The following is a 25,744-nucleotide window of genomic DNA, read 5'->3' as shown; positions in this document are numbered from 1 at the left end:
AGGAAATATTCCTCTTGAATCTTGTTTTCTTCCTGTTTTTCACTGTCTCAATGACTAACACCATTTGTTAACCAATTATTTAAGGCACAACCCAGAAATCTGTCTTGAAACTTCCTTATACCTAAAGTCACATCTATCAGGTCACCCTGACTACTCTTCCTAAACATACCCTGTTTTTCCATTTTTATCTCCAACTATACCTCCTTGAAAGTAATAGCTAAAATTAATAGAGCACCTTACTATGTGTAAGCACTCTTCTAAAAGCTTTTTATATTTACTAACGCATTTAATTTTCTCAACTACTTCTGAGGTAAATTTTACTTTTATTACCATGTTACAAATAATGAATCTTGACATAGGAGGTTATGTGAGTTACTACAAGGGAGCACAGAGAGGTACAAACCTGGGCAGACTGGTGCAACTCTATATGTTTAAACTCTAGACTATATTAGTATAAGAACCTAGTCACCTCCAGCCTAGGCAACTACAGTAATCTTGGAAGGAGCATATACTTATTGGTTCTGGCTGTTACCATGTTGGATCTTCAATCTGCAGCCAGATTAAGGTTTTCAAGGTACATGTCTATTCATTGTAAGCCACTGATTAAAACATTTTAATGGCTTCCATTGCTTTTATTACAAAAACAAATGTTCTTAATACTTTCAGTGTTTCTCCTTTGGGGGAATCTTTTCAAGCCTTCATCACTAGATCAATTTTCCTGTAGCACATATTGTTAAATTACAACCCCATCCACTTCTGAGTTGATCTGCGGCTGAGTGGACAGTTTCTGTGCACACTGATCTCTTCCCATTTCAGGTGCCTGTGTCATTTTTTTGCTTATTTGCCTGGCTTGCTTGGGAACTACTGGGGCTTTTAACCTATGAGCTGGCCAACCCGAGGGTGCCTAGAATTCAATGCCCCAGAGGCGAATCTTGACCAGTGAGAAAAAAGAATCAGTGGAAAACTATCCCAGATTCCTCATATATTGGTGGGACAATTCTGATATGTGTTACACAGAGTTCTTTAATGCTTTAAAGGGTCTCTAGCAGGAAGGAATTCCTGCTGTCCACGGAGATAGCTCACTTTTTAGTCAATTGTTTTCTTCCCTAGATCACTTTCCCTATTACCTCACTTATGCTCCAGGGATAAATTCTCAAATAAACTTCCTTTATCTAATTTATTATCTCGGGGAATTTTTAGAGGTACCCAATGTATGGTGTCTCCTTAGTTAACTCTCTCCTACCACCATGTACCTCTGTTTCATAACATGTTTAGAATTTGCATTCATGTGGATGCACAGAAAAAAGTCTGAAATAGTGTTCAACAAATGACTAGTTTTCTGGGAATGGGATTTTCAATATATTTTTAAAAGCACTATGTTTAAAAGTGACATAATTTTTTTCCAGGGCCATAAGAATTAATAAAATGGTAAATTTTACTTAATTAAAAGAAAAACTTCTACAGAAGGAAACTTCGAACGTAAATAATTTCACCTTACATGACATTTTGATCATAATATACTGACAGAAGGAAATGGCTTATTTTGTTTAGTAGCAAAGATATCTAATTACCACAAGTCTAAAGAAGGTTCCTTTACTATCTTTTGCATAAAGTTGTTAAGGAATAAAAAGTTTAACAAACAACACAAGGGGCTAAGGAGTTAGTTAGTTAGTATTTTGTCATACTTGTTAATTTCTCTTAAAATATATTTTGAATGTCATTTGGTCCCCATTATAAAGTCTAAATTAGAAAGGAACTAGTTATCTTTGTGTATATATTTCATAGTAAAACCATGAGCATTTTATGCCTACTTTTTAGCTGCTATAAACAAACATTTTAACGAGGAAGGAATACAGCTAAATTTAGATAAAGTGGTATTAAAGTGTGGCCCTAAAGCTAATATGAGATTAGTGGTTTTTCCTGCCTTTTTTTTTTTTTTTTTTGGACTGAAGCTAAAGTAAAAATAGAAATAGAAAAAATTTAATCCTGTCAGTATGACCCAAACAGGACTCAGACTATGACTCTGGCTAAACTATCTCTGTGGGGCAATTTTCTTTTCAATACTGATAAGGCTGTCACGAAGAAATCCCTGCTTTTCAAAATAAAATATTTCAAGACAATAGGGTCGATGTGAGCTTCAGGTCGATGTGAGCTTCAGAGAATAAGTATTTAGGGATCATAAATTTAAAAAATGGTTTTTTAGTTGGTAGAAAATACAAGCTATCTTTGGCTAATAAAAGTGTTTCACTGAAGTCATGAAACAAGTTTGACCTCAATTTGTTTTGATCCTAAAAAATTAATTTATAATAAATTACCAAGAATATTATTCTATACTATCAAAATACAAGGTACACGAAGAATCTCTGGAGTCAGAAGATATGGACCTAGTAATAAATAAACTGCATTTTTCTTCTATTTAAGTTTTAAAAATTAAAATCATCATTTATGTTGGAAGGGTGGGACATTGAGGACATTCATGCACTGCTGGGGCCTTATAAAATGAGAAAATATTAATGTGCATCCCTTTCCACTTAAAGTATGTATCCTATAAAGGACAAATGAACAAATGGCTAAGGATTTAGACATTAGAATATTCCCATAGCGTGGCTTATTACAACCAGAATATTTTGAGGAAAAGTTAAGTAAATAATGATGAAAAGCTTTCTAGCCTTTAGAGATGATAATAAACAAATATTCATTGAGAGAAATATGTTCATAATTGGTTAAGTGAAAAAAAGTATATTTTGGGCTTCTGGTTTCTAGTCTAGCATGTAAAGAGGTTGGAAGTTACAAATTTATCCCAACAAGAAAAAAACCTGAACAAAATAAACAAACTCCCCTTAGATCATCAGAGAAGTGAAGTCAGTCATAGGGTAATCTATTAACACCCAAAATTGGAGAGACAGGCAAATACAGAACATCGCAAGCTCAGAAACACATGATAAGAAATCTCCATGGAAATTAGTACTTAGAAATGAACTGTAATTGATTAATTGCTGGAGGCTCAGTATGAATCAGTCTGAGAGTTAAAATTTTCAGGGAGGTTAAGCCACAGGCAGATCCCCACACTTTTTTGAGTCTTACCTCCGGGAACCTTACCAGGTTCTCATAGTGAGTATCTGAGAAAAATCTCCTAGGGCTTCCAATGAAGGAGGGAAAAAATAAACATTTTGAATTCACAATAGCGTTCTGTCCTTTAAAAAGGCCTGCATTCAAGAGAAACTATTTATTTTACCAGAGCCTAACCTGCTGTTTCCTTGTTTTGTTTGTTTTTCAGAGTCTAACTTACCTGGGGAAGGGAAATACCCAACTCCAGTACCCTCTAGCCATTCTGTCTCACTTAAGGGAAAAAAAATACTGAGAATCACTGGCGAAGTTCACAGTCCCGGAGCACAGGCGTACCCAAACCCTCACAAAGATTTATAAACTATAAGAATGCTTTATCTTCCCCCACAAAAATAAAAGCACAACATACCAAAAGTAATGAAATGAAGCAAAAGCAGTACCAAGAGGGCAGTTGACAGTAATGAATGACTATATTATAAAGAGGAAGGATATTAATTAACAATTTAACTTCATACCTCAAGGAACACTCAAATGCATTTTATGAGGCCAGCATTACCTTTATACCAATGCCAGACAAAGGCATCACAAAAAAGAAAACAAAGCCAAGATCCCTGGTAAATTTGAATACAAAATTCCTCAATAAAATACTGGCAAACTGAGTCCAACATAACATTAAGAGAATCATACACTATGATTATTGGGATTTATGCCTGATACATAAGGATGGTTCAACTTTTAAAAATTAATGTATGTTATTATACAATATCAATATAGCACATTACAGAATAAAAAATAAAAATTACAGGATCATAAATGCAGAAAAGGCACTTATCAAAATTAATTATGCTTTCATGATAGAAATTCTCAACACATTAGCAAAAGTAAGAAATTACCTCAACAAAATAAAGGTCAAATATGATAAGCCCACAGCTAACATCATACTTGACAGTGAAAAATTAAAAGTTTTTCCTCCAATATCAAGAACAAGACAAGGATGCCCACTTCTTTTACCATTTCTATTAAACATAGTACTGGAAGTCCTAGCCAGAGCAAGTAGGCAAGAAAAAGAAGTAAAAGTCATTCAAATAAGAAAGAAAAAGTAAAATGCTCCCTGGTGTAGATGGTATAATCTGTTAACTTTTAGAAACTGTTAGAAAAATTGAATGAATTCAGTAGAGTTGTAGGATACAAAATCAACTTACAAAAATCAGTTGCACTTCTATATACTAACAATGAACTATCTGAAGAGGGAACTATGAAAATCCCATTTAAAACAGCACAAAAAGAATAAACTAGAAATAAACTTCAGTAAGGAGGTCAGAGACTTATATACTGAAACCTACAAAACATTGATAAAAGAAATTAAACCAGAAGAAAACATGTTGTTCACGGATTGAACAACATGATATTGTTAAAATGTCCACACTACCCAAAGTAATCTCTACCAAATCCCAATGGTATTTTTTTACAGATATAGAAACAATTCTAAAATTCACATGCAACCACAAAAGTCTCTGAATAGCTAAATAAATCTTGAGCAAACAGAATAAAACCATAGACACCATATTTTCTGATTTTAAAATACATTACAAATTACAGTAATTTAAACAGAATGCACTGACATAAATATGAACATAAAAACCAATGGAAAAGCATACAGAGCCTAGAAACAAATCTACATATTTACAGTCAACTGACTTTCCAGAAAGGTGCCAAAATACACACACAATGAAAAACAGAATGTCTCTTCAATAAATGGTACTGAGAAAACTGGAATCCACATGCAAAAGAATGAAATTGGACCCTTATATCACACCGTACACAAAAATTTATTCTAAACAGATTAAAGACCTAAATGTAAGATCCCAAACATTAAAATTCATAGAAGTGAGAATGGGCTAAGGACTCAAATAGACGTTTCTCCAAAAAGACACGTAAATACCCAAGAGGTAGATGAAAAAGTACTCAATGTTTCTGATCTTAATGTAAATGCAAATCAAAACCATGATAAGGTGTTATATCAAACCTACCAGGATGACTATTACTTAAAAAAAGAAGAAGAAGAAACAATACTAGGGAAAGAAATTGGCACCCTTGCATGGTTCTGCTGATGGGAATGCAAAATGGCGCAGCTGCTATAAATAGCAGTAAGAAGGTTCCTCAAAAATTTAAAAATAGCACTGCCATATGATCCAGAAATCCCATTCTGGATCTGAAATCATGATCTTGTAGATATATTAACACTTCTGTGTTCATTGTTGCACTATTCATTACAGCTAAGAAATAAAAATAGTCTAAATGCCATCAGCAGATGAATGGATACAGAAAATGTGATATACACATACAAAGGAATACTACTCAGCCTTTTAAAATAAAGAAATTCTGCAATATGCAACAACATGGATGCAACCTAAAGACATTATATTAAATAAAATAAGCCAGTAACAAAAAGACAATGCATGATTTATGTAACGTATCTAAAATAGTTACATTCATTGAACCAAAGTGTGGAATGGTGGTAACCAGGGGCTGGAGGATGGAGTAATGGAGTTGTAAATCAACAGATATAAACTTTCACTCAAGCAACATAAATAAGCCTAGAGATCTATTCTACAACATTGTACCTACAGTCAAAAATAATATAGTGTACACTTAAAAATTGTTAACAGATCTCATGTTAAGTGTTATTTCACAATTTTAAAAAGTGAAGGAGAAATAAAACCTTTTTCAGACAAATAAATATTGAATAAATTTGTTGCCAGTAGACTTGTCTTGCAAGAATTGTTAAAAGAAGTTCTTTGAAAAGAAGAAAAATGATATAGGTCAGAAACATATATCTACATAAAAAAGGAAGAGCATTAGAGAACGAACAAATGAAGGTAAACAAAAGCTTTTATTTTTCGTATTCTTGGTCTAATAGATAACATTTTGTTCATAAAGTAATAGCAACAATGTATTTCATTATGTATGCTTACACATATATCTTGTCTGCGTGTGTGTGTGTCTGCATTAGTTCGTTCTTGTACTGTTACAAATAAATACCTGAAACTGGGTAATTTATAAAGGAAGGAGGTTTAATTGGCTTATGGTTCTACAGGCTGTACAGGCTTCTGCTTCTGAGGAGGCCTCGGGAAACTTACAAGCATGATGGATGGTGAAGGGGAAGCTGGAACGTCTTACCTGGCAGGAGCAGGAGGAAGAGAGAGAAGGGGGAGGTGCTATACACTTTTAAACAACCAGATCTCATGAGAACTCACTCACTATCATGAGAAAAGCAAGGAGAAATCGGCCCCCCTGAGCCAATCACCACCCACCAGGTCCTTCCTTCAACATTGGGGATTACAATTCCTCATGAGATTTGTGTGGGGACACAAATTCAAACCATATCAGTATCTAGGAACACTATATATGCTTAGATATAAATGAAATAAATGACAGCTATGATACAAGAAATGGGAGGAAGGCATTTTAATTATTTTTTTAAAATATAAGGTATTCACACTACCTGTGAAGCAATAGCACGCTCTTTGAAACTGGGTTTGCATTAGCTGTAAGGGTATATTGCAAACATTAGAGAAATTACTTCCATATAGCGAAAGTAAATGGATTGAGAAAGATATTTCTAGTTTTCCACCTTAGGAAACTTGAAAGAGTAAATAAAATCAAAAGTAAGCAGAAGAAAAGAAAAAATAAAAATTAGAGCAGAAATCAATGACATTAAAAACAAGAAATCAACAGAGAAAACCAAAAGATGGTTTTTTGAAAAGATGAAAAAATTGAAAAGCTAAGAATAGAGATGATACTAGTTACTAATATCAGAAATAAAAGTACTGGGAAAACTTAGATAAAATAGGCCAATTCCTTAAAAGACACAATTTCTCAACAAATACATAGTTATTTCTTGTTACAAAGGAAAATAGACTTACAAAAGAAATGTAAGGGATAGACATAAATCTATTAAAAATCAAATCGGGGGAGGTGGAAGAAGATGGCAGACTAGAAGTTTCCACTGATTGTTCCCCTCTCAAGGATGCCCACTGAACAATTATCTACAAAGAAAAGACACCATCAAGAACTAAAAATCAGGTGAGCACTCACAGTACCTGGTTTTACCTTCATGTTGCTGAGAGAGGCACTGAAGAGACAGAAAAAGCAGTCCTGAATCGCCAACGCCACTCCTCCCCCATGGCTGGCAGTGGTGGTCTGGGCCTCAGGAGAGCATCTCTGGGTGCTGGAGGAGGGAAAACATAGCAATTGTGAGGCACTGACTCAGTGCTATCCTATTACAGCAGAAAGGAAAACCTGGCCAAACTCAGCTGACACCTGCCCATGGAGGGAGTATTTAAATCAGCTCTAGCCAGAGGGTAATCACCTCTCCCAGCAGTCTGAACTTGAGTTCCTGCAAACCTCCCACTGAGGGCTACGGTGCGGTCTGTCTCCAACTAAACATGAAAGGCAGTGTAGGCCGTAAGGACTGCAACCCTTAGGTGAGTGCTAGTGCTAAACTAGGCCCAAAGACAGTGGACTGAAGGGGAGGGGCACAGGACCTACTGAGGTACTCCACCTGCTGGAGCAGCCAAGAGAGTACTGACATCACCGTCCCCTAATCCCAGACTGCACAGCTTTTGGATCCAAAGAGACCCCTTCCTTCTGTTTGAGGAGAGGAGAGGGAAGAGGGGGAAGGACTTTGACTTGCCTATTGAATACCAGCTCAGCCACAGAAAGACAGGGTACAGATCAGAATCATGAGGCCCTTGGTGCAGGCTCTAGCTCCCAGATGGTATTTCTAGACAAACCTTGGGCCAGAGGGTTTGTCTAGAAACTGCCTTGAAGGAAGGGACCCAGTGCTGGTGGCATTCATCACCTAGTGACTAAAGAGCCTTTGGGCCCCAAATAATCATCAGTGATACCCAGGTACTATGTCGAGGGCCATGGGTGAGCCTCTGAGACATGCTGGCTTCAGTTGATACTCATCACATTACCAGCTATGGTGACTATGGGACAAAACCACTTATGCTTGAGAAAAGCAGAGGGAAAAGTATAGGGGACTTTTTCTTGTACCTTAGATGCCAGCATAGCCACAGAGGGTTAGAGCACAAGAAGCCTCTTGGGATCCCTGATTCTAGCACTTTACTCTTAGATGGCATTTCTGGACCTGCCCTGGGCTAGAGGGGAGCCCACTGCCTTATGGGGTGAGTCCCAGGTCAGGCAGCATTCACCACAATCTAACTTAAGAGCCCTTGGGCCTTAAGGGAAAGTTGGCGTAGTCTGGTAGTATGCCTTGTGGCCAGGGGTGGCTACAGGGTGAAGTGCCTTTGCCTTTGGAAAGAGGACAGAAGAGTAGGAAGAACTGTGTCTTGCGGTTTGACTGTCTGGTCAGCCACAGTACAATAGAATACCAGGTAGACTTCTAAGGTTTTAGACTTTAGTCTCTTAATGCTGGATTGCACCCCTAGACTCACCTGGAGTCTGGAGGATCTCACCACCCTGAACAGCAGGTCGCAGGCTTATCTGGCTTTGCCTCATGCTGATTGTAGAGCTCCAGAAACTACAGCAAACAGAGGCAGCAGCCAGTGAGTGGTTACAACAAGCCTTGGGTGAGACCCAGTGCTGTGCTGACTTCAGGTCTGACCCTGCACAGTCATAGTGCTGGTGGCCACAGGGGTGCTAGTATCGCTCCACCCCCAGCTCTACATGGTTTTTAACAGAGAGATAGATACTGTATGTTTGAGAGAATGTAAAGGAAGAGAACAAGAGTCTCTGCTTGACAATCCAGAGAATTCTTCCAGATCTTGTTCAAGACCATCAGGGCGGTACCTCTATGAGTCTGTAAGAACCACAGCATTACTGGGCTTGGGGTGCCCCCTAAAGGAGATACAGCTTAGATCACAACACCCAAGTCCTTTCAAATATCTGGAAAGCTTTCCCAAGAAGGATGGCTACAAATGAGCCCAAACAGTGAAGACTACAATAAATACCTAACTCTTCAATGCCAAGGCAAAGAAGAACATCTACTTGCATCAACACCATCTAGGAAAATACAATCTCACCAAATGAACTAAATATGACATCAAGAACCAATCCCGGAGAAACAAAGATATGTGGCCTTTCAGACAGAGAAGTCAAAATAGCTGTGTTGAAGAAACTAAAAAAAAAAAAAAAGTCATGATAACACATAGAAGGGATTCAGAATTCTATCAGATAAATTTAACAAAGTGATTGAAATAATTAAAAAGAATCAAGCAGAAATTCTGGAGCTGATAAATGCAACTGGCACATGGAAGAATGCATCAGAGTCCTTTAATAGCAGAATTGATCAAACAGAAGAAAGAATTAATGAGCTTGAAGACAGGCTATGTGAAAATACACTGTCAGAGGAGACAAAAGAAAAAAGAATAAAAACCAATGAAGCATAGCTACAGGATCTTGAAAATAGCCTCAAAAGGACAAATCTGTTATTGGCCTTTAAGAGGATGTAGAGAAAGAGGTAGGGGTAGAAAGTTTATTCAAAGGGATAATGACAAAGAACATCCCAAACCTAAAGAAAGACATCAATATCCAAGTACAAGAAGGTCATGGAACACCAAGAAGACAACCCAAAGAACACACCTCAAGGCATTTAATAATCAAACTCCCAAAGGTCAAGAATAAAGAAAGGATCCTAAAAGCAGCAAGAGAAAAGAAACAAATAACATACAATGGAGGTCCAATACAATTGGCGGCCGACTTTTCAGCAGAAACCTTACAGGCCAAGAGAGAGTGGAATGACATATTTAAAGTGCTGAAAGAAAAAAACTTTCACCTTAGAATAGTATATCTGGTTAATATATTCTTCAAACATGAAGGAGAAATAAAGACGTTCCCAGACAAACAAAAGCTGAGGGATTTCATTAATACCAGATCTGTCTTACACGAAATGCTAAAGGGAGTACTTCAATCAGAAAGAAAGATGTTAATGAGCAACAAGAAATCATATGAAGATACAAATGTCTGGAGGCAAATGACAATGGAAACAATATATGAAAACCTATGGGATACAGCAAAAGCAATATTCAGAAGGAAGTTTATAGCTATAAATGTCTACATCAAAAAAGTAGAAAAACTTCAAATAAAAAATCTAATGATACTTCTTAAGAAACTAGAAAAGCAAGAGCACATCAGACCCAAAATTAGTAGAAAAAAGATTGAGAAGAAATAAAATTGAAATAAAAAACATATAAAAGATCAGTGCAACAGAAAGTTGGTTTTTTGAGAAGTTAAACAAAATTGACAAACCTATAGCCAGGCTAAGAAAAAAAAGATACAAATAAATAAAATCAGAGATTTAAAAGGAGATATTACAGCTAATACTGCAGAAATTCTAAAGATAATTAATGTCTACTATGAGCCACTATCTGCCAATAAATTGGAATATCTAGAAAAAATGGACAAATTCCTAGATACATACAACCTACCAAGATTGAACCAGGAAGAAATTCAAAACCTGAAGAGACCAATAACAAGTAACAAAATCAAAGCTATAATAAAAAGACTTCCGATGCAGAAAAGCCTGGGGACCCATGGCTTTACCACTGATTTCTACCAAACATTTAAACAATTAATACCAATCCTATCTAACTATTCTTAAAAAATAAAGGAGGAGGAAATATGTCTAAACTCATTCTATGAGGTCAGTATTACCCTGATACCAAAACCAGACAAAGACACATCAGAAAAAGAAAACTACAGGCCGGTGTCTCTGATGAACATTGATGCAAAAATCCTCAACAAAATACTAGCAAACCAAATACAACAATGCATTAGAAAGATCATTTATTGTGACCAAGTGGGACTTATCACTGGGAAGCAAGGAGAAACAACCTACACCAATCAATCAATGTATACATCATATCAACAGAATGAAGGATAAAAACAATATGATTATTTCAATTGGTGCTGAAAAAACATTTGATAAAATACAACATCCCTTCATGATAAAAACCCTAAAAAACTGTTATAGAAGGAGCGTACCTCAAAATAATAAAAGCCATATATGACAGACCCACAGATAGTATCATACTGAATGGGAAAAAACTGAAAGCCTTTTTTCTAAGATAAGGAACATGATAAGGATGCCTACTGTCACCACTATTATTCAACATAGTACTTGAGGTCCTAGCTACAGCAATCAGACAAGAGAAAGATATAAAAAGCATCCAAAATGGAAAGCAAGAAGTCAAATGACCCTTATTTGCAGATGATATGATCTTATATTTGGAAAATCCTAAAGATTCCACAGAAAACCTTTTAAAACTGATAAACAGGCCAGGTGCAGTGGCTCACGTCTGTAATGCCAGTACTTTGGGAGGCCTAGGTGGGTGGATCACCTGACGTCAGGAGTTCGAGAACAGCCTAGCTGACGTGGTGAAACCCCATCTCTACTAAAATACAAACAGTAGCGAGGCATGGTGGCTTTTGCCTGTAATCCCAGCTACTCGGGAGGCTGAGGCAGGAGAATTGCTTGAACTCAGGAAGTGGAGGTTGCAGTGAGCCAAGATCATGCCACTGCACTCTAGCCTGGGTGACAGAGTGAGATTCCATCTCAAAACAAACCAAAAAACAAAAAAAAACTGATGAAAAATTCAGTAAAGTTGCATACACAAAATCAACATAAAAATCATTAGCATTTCAATATGACAACAATGAACAATCTGAAAAAGAAATACAAATATAATCCCATTTATAATAGCCATGCAAAAAACGAAATAATAATTACCTTAAAGAAATAAAAGATCTCTATAATGAAAAATATAAAACACTGATGAAAGAAATTGAAGAGGACAACAAAATTTGAAAAAATATTCCATGTTCATGGATTGTAAGAATTAATATTGTTAAATATCCTTATTACCCAAAGCAATCCACAGATTCAATGCAATCCCTATCAAAATACTAATGACATTCTTCACAGAAATATTAAAAACAATTCTAAAATTTATATGGAAACACAAAAAGGCCCAGAAGAGCCAAAGCCATCCTAAGCAAAAAGAACAAAACTGGAGGAACTATATTAGCTGACTTCAAATTATAGTACAGAGCTATAGTAACCAAAAGAACACGGTCCAAGCATAAAAGCAGGCACATAGACCAATGGAACAGAATAGAGACCCCAGAAATAAATCCACACTGCCTACAGTGAACTCATTTTTGACAGAGGTGCCAAGAACATACACTGGGAAAAAGACAGTCGCTTCAGTAAATTTTTTCTGGGAAAACTGGACATCCATATGCAGAAGTATGAAACTAGACCCCTATCTCTCACCATATACAAAAATCAAATTAAAGTGAATTAAAGACTTAAATCTAAGATTTCAATCTATAAAACTACTGCAAGAAAATATTGGGAAAAATCTCCAGGACATTAGTCTGGGCAAAAATTTATTGAGCAATACCCAAAAAGTGCAGGCAACCAAAACAAAAAATGGGCAAATAGAATCACATCAAGCTAAAAAGATTCTGCACAGCAAAAGGTACAATCAACAAAATGAAGAGACAACACACAGAATGGGAGAAAATATTTGCAAACTACCCATCTGACAAAAGATTAATAACCAGAATATATAAGAAGCTCGAAAAACTCTGTAGGAAAAAATCTAATAATTGGATCAAAAAATGGGCAAAATATTTGAATAGACATTTCTCAAAAGAAGACATACAAATGGCAAAGAAGCATGTGAAAAGGTACTCAGCACCACGGATCATCAGAGATATGCAAATCAAAACTATAATGAGCTATCATCTCACCCTAGTTAAAATAGTTTTTATCCAAAAAACAGGCAGTAACAAAGGCTGGCAAGGATGTGGAGAAAAGGAAACTATTGTACACTGTTGGTGGGAAGGTACATTAGTACAACCATTATGGAGAACAGTTTAGAGTTTCCTCAAGAAACTAAAAATTGAGCTACCATATAATCCAGCAATCTCACTGCTGGGTATATACCCAAAAGAAAGGAAATCAGTATATTGAAGAGATATCTGCACTCCTATGTTTGTTGCAGCACTGTTTACAATAGCTAATAGGAGGAAGTAACCTAAGTTTCCATAAAAAGATAAATGGATAAAGAAAATGTGGTACATATATACAATGGAGTACCATTCAGTCATAAAAATGAATAAGACCTAGTCATTTGCAACAGCATAGATGGAACTGTGGATCATTATGTTAAGTGAAACAAGCCATGTACAGAAAGAAAAACACTTCATTTTATCATTCATTTATGGGAGCTAAAAACCAAAACAGTTGAACTCATGAACATACAGAGTAGAAGAACGGTTACCAGGGGCTGAGAAGGGTAATTAGGAGTTATTAATAGTAGGGAAGTGGGGATGGTTAATGGATACAATACAAAATATAGTTAGAAACAATGGAATAATACCTACTATTCGATAGCACAATGGGGTAACTGTAGTCAATAATAATTGTACACTTCAAAATAACTTAAATACAGTAGTTGGATTGTTTATTACTCAAGGATAAATGCTTGAGGGGATGGATACCCTGTTCTCCATGATGTGCTTATTTCACATTGCATGCCTATATCAAAACATCTAATGTACCCCATAAATATATACATCTACTATGTACCCAATAAAATTAAAAATAAAAATTTAAAAACAAAACAAATTCAGACCAATAATTAATAACCTTCCAAAACAGAAAGCACCAAGCCCGGATGGATTCACCAGTGAATTCCTTTATATGTATGTGTGTGTGTGTGTGTGTGTGTGTATATATATATATATATATACATACATACATACATATATATATACATATAAAGGAATATATATATGCATACACACACACACATACATATATACACACACACACACACACATATATATATATATATACACACATATATACTTTAAGTTCTGGGGTACACGTGGAGAATGTGCAGGTTTGTTACACAGGTATACACGTGCCATGGTGGTTTGCTGCACCCATCAACCCATCATCTACGTTAGGTATTTCTCCTAATGCTATCCCTCCCCTAGCCCCCCAGCCCCCAACAGGCCATGGTGTGTGATGTTCTCCTCCCTGTTTCCATGTCTTCTCATTATTCAACTCCCACTTATGAGTGAGAACATGCGGTGTTTGGTTTTCTGTTCTTGTGGTAGTTTGCTCAGAATGATGGTTTCCAGCATCATCCATGTCCCTGCAAAGGACACAAATTCATCCTTTTTTATGGCTTCATAGTATTCCATGGTGTATATGTGCCACATTTTCTTAATCCAGTCTATCATTGATGGTCATTTGGGTTGGTTCCAAGCCTTTGCTGTTGTTAGCAGTGCCACAATAAACATACGTGTGCATGTGTCTTTATAGTAGAATGATTTATAATCCTTTGGGTATATACCCAGTAATGGTATTACTGGGTCAAATGGTATTTCTAGTTCTAGATCCTTGAGGAATTGCCACACTGTCTTCCACAATGGATGGACTAATTTACACTCCCATCAACAGTGTAAAAGCGTTCCTATTTCTCCACATCCTCTCCAGCATCTGTTGTTTTCTGACTTTTTAATGATCGCCATTCTAACTGGCATGAGATGGTAACTGATTGTGGTTTTGATTTACATTTCTCTAATGACCAGTGATGAGGCTTTTTTTTTTTTCATATGTTTGTTGGCTGCATAAATGCCTTCTTTTGAGAAGTGTCTGTTCATATCCTGTGCCCTCTTTTTGATGGGGTTGTTTTTTTTCTTGTAAATTTGTTTAAGTTCTTTGTAGATTCTGGATATTAGCCCTTTGTCAGATGGATAGATTGCAAAAATTTTCTCACATTCTGTAGGTTGTCTGTTCACACTGATATAGTTTCTTTTGCTGTGCAGAATTTCTTTAGTTTAGTTAGATCCCATTTGTCAATTTTACCTTTTGTTGCCATTGCTTTTGGTGTTTCAGTCATGAAGTCCTTGCCCATGCCTATGTCCTGAATGGTATTGCCTAGGTTTTCTTCCACGGTTTTTATGGCTTTAGGTCTAACACTTAAGTCTTTAATCCATCTTGAGTTAATTTTTGTATAAGGTGTAAAGAAGGGATTCAGTTTCAGCTTTCTGCATATGGCCAGCCGGTTTTCCCAACACTATTTATTAAATAGGTAATCCTTCCTTCATTGCTTGTTTTTGTCAGGTTTGTCAAATATCAGATGGTTGTAGATGTGTGGTATTATTTCTGAGGCCTCTGAAAATTCTCAATAAAATACTGGCAAACCAAATCCAGCAGCACATCAAAAAGCTTATCCACCACAATCAACTCAGCTTCATCCCTGGGATGCAAAGCTGGTTCAACATACACAAATCAATAAATGTAATCCATCACATAAACAGAACCAATGATAAAAACCACATGATTATCCAATAGATGCAGAAAAGGCCTTCAACAAAATTCAACAGCCCTTCATGCTAAAAACTCTCAATAAACTAGGCATTGATGGAAAGTATCTCAAAATAATAAGAGCTATTTATGACAAACCCACAGCCAGTATCATACTGAATGGGCAAAAGCTGGAAGCATTCCCTTCGAAAACTGGCACAAGACAAGGATGCCCTCTCTCACCACTCCTAGTCAACATAGTATTGGAAGTTCTGCCCAGGGCAATCAGGCAAGAGAAGAAATAGAGGGTATTCAATTAGGAAAAGAGGAAGTCAAATTGTCCCTGTTTGCAGATGACATGATTGTGTATTTAGAAAACCCCATCGTCTCAGCCCAAAATCTCCTTAAGCTAATAAGCAACTTCAGCAAAGTCTCAGGGTACAAAATCAATGTGCAAAAATCACAAGCATTCCTATACACCAATAACAGACAAACAAAGAGCCAAATCATGGGTGAACTCCCATTGACAATTACTACAAAGAGAATAAAATACCTAGGAATCCAACTTACAAGGGACGTGAAGGACCTCTTCAAGGAGAACTACAAACCACTGCTCAAGCAAATAAGAGAGGACACAAATGGAAAAATATTCCATGCTCATGGATAGGAAGAATCAATATCGTGAAAATGGCCATACTGCCCAAGGTAATTTATAGATTCAATGCCATCCCCATCAAGCTACCAATGACTTTCTTCACAGAATTGGAGGAAACTACTTTACATTTCATATGTTACCAGTAAATTCTACCATACATCTAAGGAGGAAATTGTATCCATTCTCTACAATCTCTTCTTAAAGATAGAAGGAGAAGGAATTCTTCTTAACTTACTTTGTGAGCTCAACATTATGCTAATACCAAAATCAGACAAAGACATTACAAGAAAACTACAGACCAATAGTTCTCATAAATATAGATGTAAAGTCCTCAACAAAATAATAACAAAACAAAATTAAATCTAACTATGCATAAAAATAATTATATGGCATAACCAGGAAATTTATCTCAAATATGCAAGGCTCATTTAACATTGAAAAATTAATTAAGGTAGGTAATCATATTAACAGGCTAAAAATCACAGGATCATATCCATAAATGCATAAAAAATACTTGATGAAAATCTAACACTCATTCAAATCTGAGAGTTTTTGCTGAGAGACAAATAACTCAGCAAACTAGGAATAGAGGAAAACTTTATTAACTGGATAAATAATATACACACAAAAATATCTTATGCTAACATCATACTTAATGGTGAAAATCTAGACAATTTCCTGCAAAAATAAGGAAAAACGAAAAGGAGTTCCTCTTACCATTCTTTTTCAAGATCATATTGGTAGTCTGAGCTAATGCAATACTTTTGTCTTTTATAAAAAGAAATAAAGAAAGATAGGCATATTGGGAAGGAAGAAATAAAACTGTCTTTATTTTCAGATGACATACTTATCTATGTGGAAAAACCAAAAGAATTAACAATATTTTTCTGAAATTAATAAGTGATTATAGCAAGGTTGCATGATACAAGGTTAATATAAAAAAGTCAATCATTTGTCTATATACCAGCAATGAGTAAGTGGAATTTCAAATTAAAAACATTATGACATTTACATTAGTACTCCCTCCAACAGTGAAATACTTAGTATAAATCTAACAAAATATGTACAAGATTTATATAAGCAAAACTGCAAAACTCTAATAATAAATATCAAAGAACTAAATAAATGGAGAGATATTTCATGTTTGTGGATAGGAAGGTTCAGTATTATCAAGATGTCAGTTCTTCCTAACTTGATATATAGATACAACACAATCCCAATCAAAATCTCAGTAAGTTATTATGTGAACAAACTGATTCAAAAATTTATATGGACAGACAAGAGAACTAGAATAGCCAATTCAATATTGAAGGAGAAGAACAAAGTTAGAGGACTAACACTATTGATTTCAAGACTTACTATAAAGCTACAGTCATCAAAATGCACGGTACTGGTGATAGAATAGACAAATAGATCAATGGAACAAAATAGAAAGCCCTAAAATAGACCCACATAAATATAGTCAACTGATCTTCAACAAAGAAGCAAAGATGATACAATGGAGCAAAAATAGTCTTTTCCACAAACAGTGCTAGGACAATTAGACATTCACATTCAAAAAAAAAAAAAAAGAAAAGAAAAGAAAACAATCTAGACATAGACCTTACACCTTTCTCAAAAATTAGGATGGATTACATATGTAAATGCTGTAAATGCAAAACTATTATAAAAAATATACAGAAAACTCTTAAACTCCACAACAAGAAAATTAAAAACACAATTTAAAAAGAGCCAAGATCTTGACACCTCACCAAAGAAGATATATGGATGGCAAATAAACATATGAAAATATGTTCCACATTATATGTCATAAGAGAAATGCAAACTGAAACAACAATGAGAAACCACTACACATCTACTAGAATGGCCAAAATCCAGAACACTAACACAAAATGCTGGTGAAGATGTGAAGCAGTGGAAACTCTCAGTCATTCCTGATGATATGGTACATCCATTTCTGCCTCAGTCATTGCTGGTGATATGGTAGAGCCAATTTGAAGACAGTTTGGTGGTTTCTTACAAAACTAAACATACTCTTAGCATACAACCCAGCAGTCATGCTTCTTGGTATTCATCCAAAGGAGTTGGAAACATATGTTCACAAAGTCCTGCACATGGATGTTTATAGCAGCTTTCTTCATAATTACCCAAATTTGGAAGCAACAAAGATGTCCTGCGGTAGGTAAATGGATAAATAAATGTAATACATACAGACAATGGAATGTTATTCACTAAAAAGAAATGGGCTATCAGGCTGGGCGTGCTGGCTCACACCTGTAATCTCAGCACTGTGGGAGGCTGAGGCAGGCAGATCACGAGCTCAGGAGATCGAGATCAGCCTGGCTAACACAGTGAAATCCCCCCAACTAAAAATACAAAAAATTAGCCGGGTGTGGTGGCATACGCCTGTACAGGTGGCATAGCCTCCTGTAGTCCCGGCTACTCGGGAGGCTGAGGCAGGAGAATCACTTGAACCCAGGAGGTGGAGGTTGCAGTGCGCGGAGATTGTGCCACTGCACTCCAGCCCGGACGATAGAGCAAAACTCTGTCTCAAAAAAAAAAAAAAAAAAAGGAAAGAAAAGAAAAGAAATTAGCTCTCAAGCCATGAAAAGACAAAGAGGTAGCTTAAATGCACATTACTTAGTAAAAGAAGCCAATCTGAAAAGGCTACATACCATACGATTTCAAAATATGGCATTCTGGAAAAAACAAAACTATGGATATAGTAAAAAGTGGTTTCCAAGAGTTAAGGAGGCAGGAGGGAAGAAGAGTTGAAGCACAGAAAATTTTTAGGGAAGTGAAACTATTTTGTATGATGCTACAATGGTGGCTACATGTCATTATTCATTTGTCAAAATCCATAGAATGTATACCACCCAAAGTGAACCCTGAAATAAACTATGGATGTTAATGGATAATGATGTGTCAATGTAGGTTCATCAGTTGTAAAAAGTATACCACTCTGGTGTGGTATGGGAGGTTCAACATAAATCCATTTAAGTGGAAATAGTGAGCAGGTGAAGGAGAATGACTGTAACAGGACCATTATTATTTTTTTTTAAATTCCGTGGAGTCTTGGTGACAAAATAAGAAATTTAGCAGAGCTCCTCAAACTCCATTATACTTCTCTTTCCACTTAAACACTACCTATTTCTGACAAGAGACATGGATATAGGTTTCTTTTGTTTGTAAAAATTTTAATGTACTCCTTCAGTTATATTAAAGAATAGTTCAAAGGAGGATTTTAAAATTTCTTCTTGCGGAGGAAGTTGTGTAGACAGCTCAACAAGAATCTGAGTAAAAACTATTTGAAAAAGTTTTCTAAAATAAAAATAATGAAATGTTTTTGTCATCTTTGCTACAAGAACTCAAACTCATGAGAATAATTAGAAAAGGGCCATAATATGTTTTGACAATAACAGAGAGCCGTCTAATACCTCTCAAAATTAAATACACTAGAAAGAATTATAAAATTTAGGCCTTTGTTTTAATTTAAAAATGCAACTCCAGCGAATCAATACAAATATTATTTTTTCTTAACATAATGTATTTATAGACTCCTTTGCTTTTGTGGTCACTGAGAAAGTATAACAAATGGAAAATTTGGTTGCTTAGTACAATTTCAAGATCAATCTCTCTCCAAGGTCAAATGGAAGACTCTAAAACTCCCAGAAGGGATTCTCTGAGACTCTTCCAGACAACATGCCTGATGAATGAGGTTGGATTCAATGGAGATTCAACAGAACATTCAAAAGGGAAATGGAGAGTAAGGATTTCATTAATCATTCAACTAGACTGTGAAATGAGGCCAAAGAAGCTCTAAGACTAGTCAGGACTCAGCTTTAGATTTTGGAAAGCTTTAAGAACATTGCCATAAAATATCAAGTATTTTAAGTAAATAATGCCTTGCTGCCACCAACACTACCACTATCACAAATTTGGAATAATTAGCTATTAGTTTATGGCAATTCTGGGGTGAATAGAGAAAGGCATCTAATAATCTATACAATATTCTATATCTTCCCATGCTCTTTTCAAAGCCTTAATAACATTCATTTATTCATTCAGTATTTATAGAGTGATAGCTTTGTAATGTGGAAAATACTGGAAGTAGTTAGACCTTATCTTTTTTCTTAAAAATTCCCAACTAATCAAAGTAGACAAACAACAAAAATGACTACCATAAAATGATTAAAATAATAAATAATTATAAACAGAGAGACAGGATTGATTAAATCTTTTGGAGAAAAATAACCTATGTGTATATGGGAAGAAGATCCCAAATAAGATGGGATAGAATGTTAGCAAGTATAGAATTTGGAGGTTTAGGGTAACAAAAAAATAATATATTTTGTTGAATATTGGAGTTAAGGAAAGAGATGAACTGTATTTTAAAAAGGGATATATTTTAGTGCTAAGGAGCAATTTTGAGAATCTCACATCAAATGGCTAAAATAAAATAAAATTTAAAGCTGTCTACTGATTGTAATAGAAAAAGGAAATTAGATTTATGTTTAGAGGGACATAGGCATGATTTTAAGCCATATACAATGGAATCTACAGACCATAGAAACATGGACCAAAAAAAAAAAAAAAATCTGTGTGTGAACAAAAAGATTACTGAGTAGGTTGAAAGATACCACATGAAACCAAGGAATTAGAACAGATACAATAAATGTTAGATTTTTACCAGTGCTGAGGATCAGAAGCCTCACCATGCTAAGTGTTTGCTAAAATATGAATGAATTAGGAGCAGTAATGAGCACATTACCAAATTGACTGACTATAGAACTCATCCTGGGAGAGAAGGGGTTGAATGAGAGAGAAGAGGAAGCAAGACCAGGGTGAGGTCAAGTAACTTAGAGATCATAATCAAGACAGAGATAGCTGTAGTTGGTCAAAAGGATGGGGAGAAATGAGAATCCAGGTGTTTATATGCAGAGAAATGCATTGCAGAGCTAAGAGGTTAGTTTCAAGTACAGCTTTTTCATTCAATAGTTCAGACATTGAGGATGATTATCTGTGCAGCCAAGATAATCAAATATGTTGATGATTAAATCACTGAAGGTAACAGAGACTGGGGTTGAAAGAATAAAAAAGGGTATAGCACTGATTCACTGAAGATTGTGAAGTGCCTTAATGGGAGTCAGTAGCCATTTGTAACCATCAATCTAAGGCAGAAAATTTATTCATTTATTTTACAAATACTTATTGCTTACTCTGTTCCTGGCACACTTTCTCCAGTAAACAACATATAAGAAGTCCTGGCTCTCAAAGAACATACATTCTAATTGGAGAGACAAAATAAATAGTTAAGCAAACACAATAATACATCAAGTGGTGATAAGAACTAAGAAGAAAAAAACAGGGTTGTAATATTGTAATATTACATGAGCTTAGGGAAAGACTAAAATAGGTGATAACATTTGACATTGGAGCTGAGACCTGACAGAAGAAAGAAGAAAGAAAGACATGTTGATATCTGTATGAGGAGTGTTTCAAACAATGAAGAAAGCAAGTCATAAATCCTGGAGGCAAAGACATGATTGGAATGTATGAGGGACAAGAAGGAGGCACATGTGACTCAGAAAGGCAAATATGCACAGAGTCGAGAGTGTGGGGGCAAAGTTCGAGATTAAAGTAAGGAGAAAACAGGAGGAAGAAGATACTGAGCTTTTTAAGCCAAGATAACAGCTTTGGATTTGAGTGGAATAGAAACTTGGCAGTCTAAATAGTAGACTGCAGGACGAGAAAGAGTGAAACTAGAAAAAATAGTTAGGAAAGTAACTTAATAATCCATTGGACAATTTTGCTGCCCTGGGCTAGGGTGGAGTGAAAAGCCTGATGAAGGCTGGAAGCTAGATAAAGATTACAGAGGAATTGGATGTGGGGGGGGCGGTGTTGGGGGGAGACAGAGGGAAAGTAGAAAGTATCAATGTTGACCCTAAGGTTTTTGACCCAAATAACTGGAAGAATACAATTGCAACTGAGTTGACAAATACTGGGGAATGGACAAGTTTGAGGGTAGAAGAAAATCAATAATTCATTTTTGGTCATTTTAAGTTTGAGGTATGACCAGGATGGCCTTAAAATTCCCCTCAAGTTGACTAAATTTTGGACAAGTTTCTTTCTGACTATAGGCTCATAGCATTTCTTTTTAAAGAGCACTAATTTTAGATAACTTGCAAGAGAAAACTGTTTCTGCCCTCTTGAGATCCAAATCTTCCACATCCCAGAAATATTCCTCCCAAGCTGCTAGAAGCAATCCCTTTGACATGTAATCACTGAGAAAAATGGCACTTCTAGGTTTATCCATGTTATTCCAAATGTCAGAATTTTGTTTATTATTATGGCTGAGTAGTATTACATTGTTTACATACACACCACATTTTTTAATCCATTCATTCATTGATTGACATTTAGGTTGATTCCCTATCTTGGCTATTTTGAATAGTGCTGCAGTAAACATGGGAGCACAGACATCTCTTTGACATACTGATTTTATTTCCTTTCGATGTAAACCCAGTAGTTGGATTACTGTATCATATGGTAGTTCTATTTTTAGTATTTTGAGGAACTTACACACTGTTGTTCATAATGGCTATACTAATTTACATTCCCATTAACAGTGTATATAAAAGTTCTCTTTCCCCATATCCTCACTAGCATTTGTTGTCTTTTTATATTATGTGAAATAAAGCAAGTACAAAAGGACAAATACCACATTATCTCACTTATATGTGGAATATAAAGAAGCTGATCACACAGAAGTAGAGAGTAGAATAGTGGTCACCAGAGGTGGGGGAGATGGGGAGAGGTTGGTCAATGGGTACAAAATTCCAGTTAGGAGGAATAATTTCTGGTGTCCTATTGCAAAGTAAGGTGACTACAGTAAAGAATAATGTATTATATACTTCAAAATAGCTAGAAAAAAGGATATTGAATTTTCTCACCACAAAGATATGACAAGTGTTAGAGGTGATGGATATGCTAATTACCTTGATTTGATGATTACACAATGTATACATGTATTGAAACATTACAGTTTCTTAAATGTACCATAAGTATGTATATGACTATAGGCATATATGTATACACATACACATACACATATATATGTATATACAAACACACACACACAATTATTACATGTCAATTGAAACCAAAATAAAACTTAAAAAGAAGAAAGCAAGCAAGCATCTGTATTTCTTAGTCTCTGTGGGAGGGGAGGAGTCTAACTTGAATAAGCACCAATTGCAAAAAATGATGTACTAATCACCTGGATCAACCTTTCCCCTGATGTCAGTTTTCCACTGTTCTTCCATTAGCTCACTTCAGTGATTGAAACTCTCTCACCTTTTGTTTTATCAGAGTTGAGTTCAATCTTTTTCCTTTATTGCAACAGTCTTGAATAAAGTCTTCATTTCCCATTTAACTTATCTGGTGCAATTTTTCATTTACAGATGCATATTGGATATCTAAATAGAGATATCAAGAAATGAAGATATGCATTTCCAGTTCCAGGGAGAAATTCACACTGGAAATATAAATTTAGGAATTTTAAAGTTAGTGGTCACATTTAAAGCTGCAGAATACAAAGAGATCACCTGTGTGAGAGAACTGAGTCCTGAAACATACCCGTGTTTAAAGATCTGGGAGGTGCAGAGGAATTATCAAAGGAGGCTGAGAAGGAGCAGCCAGTGAGGTGTGTAGAAAAACAAGGTTGGTATTATGAAGGTGAAGTAAAGAAGTTGTTTCAAGTAATAACGTGTGAATAACGTGTGTGTAAATGATACTATTTGGTTAAATTGGAAGTCTAATAAATGACCACTGGACAATATAATACAGAGGATTTTTGTGCCCTTGTGAAGAGCAGCCCTCATGGCACAGCAAGAAAACAAGCCTGAACAGAGTGGGTCCAAGAGGGAATGGGAAGATGAGAAAGAAAAACTGTGACTGCAAAAACTCTTCTCTGTAGAGGAGAAAAGTGGGACAGAGACTATGTGAAGGGATATAGAATCAAGGGAAGATTTCTTCAAGATAGTTTGTGTTTATATACTAATAGAAACAGACCACTAGTGAAAATAATGATGATGCAAGAGACAAAGTAAGCCATAGCAAGAGCATTGGCCTTGAGTACACTGAAGTGGATGGATTTAGTACTTAAATAGGTGGGTTTGCCTTGATATTCAGGTAAGGTATATGGATAATGATGTTGCTCTATATAGTGGTGGAAGCATGCAAGAATCTTCCTCTAGTTACTTCTACTTCCTCAATCAAAGGCAATGGAAATATAAAATAAAATAATTTCCCATGGGACTGGATAAGTGAAAATGAAGAGGGATGACGGAGCCACACTAAGGCCCCCTTAATGAGTGTGGTTATGAAATTAATGTGATCACAGCAAACATGTTATGCATTTTGCCACCATTTGTGATTAGCTGCTGTATTTCAGGAGCAAGATAGGAAAAGGGTTAGTTCTAAACAGGATTAAGGTTGGCCATGTGGCAATGATAGAAGGAATATTTTAATATTAGGCCATAGAAGCTAAGGAAAGTAAGGAAGAGAGTGAGGGCTTCAGTGAGATTCATGGTGATAAATTGCTAGCAGAAACAACTGACTAGAAGTGGTGTGGTTTTTGTTGTTATTTCTGTTGTTGTTCTGTTTTTTTTTTTTTATTTTTACAAACAGGAAAAGAGTTTTAGGAATCAGAGTACTCAAAAGAGGATAGAAGAATAGGATGTCATAGAGAACAGATGTGTTTGATGGGGTGATTAAAACTGGAAATTTTGGAGTGGATAAAATTGTTACTAATGAAGTTTAGCCATGACCATGGTTGAGGTGGAACAGAGGTAAGATCACCAAAGATGGGGGCAAAAAATGGAGAGGACATGTATTGAAAGAAACACATATGTGGATATTGATGTCACTGAAAAATATGAGATACGTATTTATGGAAAAGAAACAGTTGGGAACTAAAATCTCTAAGGAATTGTCAGGGGCAATCAAAGACTTGTGGATGACTGAGTAAAGGAGAGTTACTGGGCAATAAACATATTGGGTAGCATGACCTTCAAAGGAACTGAGAGTTTTAGGGAAAAGGGATAGATCATCCCATGTCAAAAGCAGGGCACTCATCCTATCTCCTGACACAGAGGTACAAGACATATTAAAGAGATATGGCGGACATTTCTTCTGAGGAGTAATAGATGGCTTTGAGCAGAGAGTTGTGTTATAGCTTAAAACACGGAGTTGTTTAATGCTCTGTGAAATGTTAAAATTTAATATGGCACTTTGAAAGTTAGTAAATACAGGAAATATCCAAGGAACTGGTTTTAAAATGCAAATGCTTCTTAGGTGATCCAGGTGAACACTATAAGTGATGTTGTGTTGATCATATGTAACATTGCTTTAGTGTGATAAGAATGACACTTCACTTCAGTGGTCTTTCTTCCAAAAATCCATAGCCCCACTCTAATCATGAGAAAAACATCAAACAAACCTCGACTGAGGGATATTTTATGAAATATCTGACCAGTGCTTCTCAAAACTGTCAAGGTCATGAAAAACAACAACGAGGTCCAATAAATTGTCATAGTAGAGAGGTGCTAAAGAAAGCATAATGACTAAGTGCATGGTATTCTGGGTGGGGTCCTAAGAGAAAAAGG

General features: G+C 35.8%; 2 long non-coding RNA genes across 2 annotated transcripts in view; one reads left to right on the top strand and one right to left on the bottom strand.

Annotated features, from left to right (window-relative positions):
• The window catches only part of LOC129144527 (uncharacterized), a 76,439-nt gene extending 52,641 nt beyond the window's left edge, over positions 1 to 23,798 (top strand). The window contains exon 3 of the long non-coding RNA XR_008548931.2: positions 23,540 to 23,798. This is a non-coding gene — a long non-coding RNA (uncharacterized LOC129144527). The remainder of the gene's footprint in view (positions 1 to 23,539) is intronic.
• LOC129144526 (uncharacterized) overlaps positions 1 to 25,744 on the bottom strand; it is a 228,988-nt gene that overhangs the window by 54,408 nt on the left and 148,836 nt on the right. Inside the window, exon 3 of the long non-coding RNA XR_010158805.1 lies at positions 7,170 to 7,297. This is a non-coding gene — a long non-coding RNA (uncharacterized LOC129144526). The remainder of the gene's footprint in view (positions 1 to 7,169; positions 7,298 to 25,744) is intronic.

Source organism: Pan troglodytes, chromosome 6 (genome assembly GCF_028858775.2).
Source record: "Pan troglodytes isolate AG18354 chromosome 6, NHGRI_mPanTro3-v2.0_pri, whole genome shotgun sequence".
Lineage (NCBI taxonomy): Eukaryota > Metazoa > Chordata > Mammalia > Primates > Hominidae > Pan > Pan troglodytes.
The sequence above is the reverse complement of the archived record's forward strand: the minus strand, read 5'-3'. Positions and strand labels throughout refer to the sequence as shown.